Here is a 2,254-nt window from a genome sequence, read left to right on the forward strand (position 1 = left end):
AAAGGGGGGGAGGGAGGTACATACACATATATAACAAGGAGCGGGCAGGCGAGTCACGTGTGGGGCAGACAGAGACGGATGGTGGTGCCATCCGCATCCTTGGCCTTGGACGGGGCGGGGCGGGGCAGGGCGGGGCGGGGCACGAGCGGGTCACTCCTCCACGCCACGCCCCAGCAGTCGGTATAGGTATCCAATCCCCGATAACGAAATTCGGATCAGTCGTTCATTATCCCGGCGAGCGGCCATGGGGGTTCTGACATGAGAGGACTGACGTCAGCTCGGCTCAGACGGCTCGGCGCCAATGGGCGGGGCCGCGGCAGACCACTATCAAAGGAAAATTAAATACTGTTTTGAAAAAAAAAAAATTGTTTAAATTTTTCAGACAGTCCGCTAACCAACGCTAACCGCTAACCAACTTCACCTTGAGGTGAAGTTGTCGATGGCTCTTGTACAAAGGGCCAAGTTGGGATGGGCATTACTTCCAGGGACGGGATATAATCCAACGATCAGCTGCTCTCAACCGTCCGCACCTGCGCGACAATTTGACTTGCTTGATGGAGCCTACACAGCCTTCGCAATTTCCTCCAAAACAGGGAAAAATCCTGACATACCGATCTTGGGCTTGGCCCGCTTTATTTTTTTTAAAATATATGTTGTTATTTTGCCGCTGCTGCCGCACGGCATAACTGCACATGTGTGCAGCAGACACGTGTAGGGAATTACGTGACCGTGTTGCTGCGGTCCGTGGTGCTGTGGTACTTCCCCTCCCCCGCGCGCGCGCGACTGTACGAGCTAGACGGACACACTCCTCGAGGCGGATTGCCGCGCCTCGGGATCCTTTTTACGGCGGGTATAATTGAATGAACGACGTCTCCTCCGAGCACGTGACGCACCGGTAAAGTCGCGGCGTTATTGCACCGCCTCCTGTAGTAACCGGCGCCGAACTTGACATCCTCGGCGCGGAGCGTATTTCACGGACTGTCAGCTGTTTTAGCGCGAGTCACCCTGCCAGCGCGCAGCGCCGCCGTGAGCAAGACAGAGGGCGGCAGTCACGTCGACGGTTCACACGTCGTTCATGGCTGTCACTGCGGCGAGACCCATCCATTTGAACCCGTGGGCTCGCCGCTGGACTCACCGCCGGGCTCACCGTCGAGCTGGTCGAGCTCACCACCGAACTCACCGCGGGGCTCACCGCGGGGCTCACCGTGGGGCTCACCGCGAGGCTCACCGCGGGTCTCACCGCGGGGCTCACCGCGGGGCTCACCGCGGGTCTCACCGCGGGGCTCACCGCGGGGCTCACCACGGTGGCTCTCCCTCCACCATGGGGATCACCCACTGGCGCTCACCGTAGACTCACCGTGGGCCGCCCCATCCATCAGCGGTGGGGCCCCCGCTAATGCTCTGCAGCTCGTTACAAGAAGGCCACCCGTCGGGCTACAAATCGGATCAAATCAAATTTCGCGCGCCCCGCCGCTGCTTGGTTCGGCTCGGCTCCGGCCTTGCTGCCGACCGGCGGCCGGGAGGTCGGTCGGGTAAGTGCTCGGGTACATAAGCCCGCCAGCCGGCGGCGGCGGCGGCAAAACGGAAAAGAAAAGAATACCGTGCGGTAACGACCGTACAGTAACGAGGATGAGATCACGCCCATGTCTTGGCTCTTTACGTTCGTCGTGTTCCCTTTTTTGTGCTCCGGTTTCTGTTCTTTTATTCCTGGTCTGCCAAACGCAAGCTTGCGCGCGCGCTTCTTTCCAGTACCGGGGCGAGGGGAGCCCTAGAGTCCTATATTGGGGAGAGACCCGCGACCGGAGGCGCTAGCTCTGATTGGCTGAGAGGGGTCACGTGGGTAGCTAATCCGCCATTTTGTATCCAAAAAATTGCAACCCGTAAAAATTAACTCATACAATTATTTGGGTAAAACACGCTGACACTTGGAACTTTAATATAGTTAATTTTGTGAGAAAGCAGTTTAGTATGTATGAGGATTAACCAAATCATGAGAGCAATTCTAAAATAATCATTTTATAGTTAACTTTTAAGTTTCACGTTGGCAGCACTGTTTTGCCTCAGCTCGAGCAGACGACACGAGCAGGCGGCTCTCGGTCCAGTGAGGTTAGCTGCTTTGCTCGTTCTCGGGCTGTGGGGATCGTGTCGAAAAAGTAATGCCATGTGTAGAAAGCTTAAAATTTGTACATAAATCGGCTCGCTTACTTTCCCTAACTAATTTGAACGGTTTGGGAAATATGAGCGTCAAAAGATT

The 2,254-nt window shown here is 56.1% G+C and overlaps 1 protein-coding gene across 2 annotated transcripts in view; it reads right to left on the reverse strand.

The window, feature by feature from the left end:
* The window catches only part of LOC113206045 (transcriptional regulator ovo-like), a 61,976-nt gene that overhangs the window by 26,759 nt on the left and 32,963 nt on the right, over positions 1 to 2,254 (reverse strand). The gene's annotated exons all lie outside the window — the stretch shown is intronic.

This window comes from Frankliniella occidentalis, unplaced genomic scaffold (genome assembly GCF_000697945.3).
Source record: "Frankliniella occidentalis isolate FOCC.00 unplaced genomic scaffold, Focc_3.1 Scaffold1, whole genome shotgun sequence".
NCBI classification, from domain to species: Eukaryota; Metazoa; Arthropoda; class Insecta; order Thysanoptera; family Thripidae; genus Frankliniella; species Frankliniella occidentalis.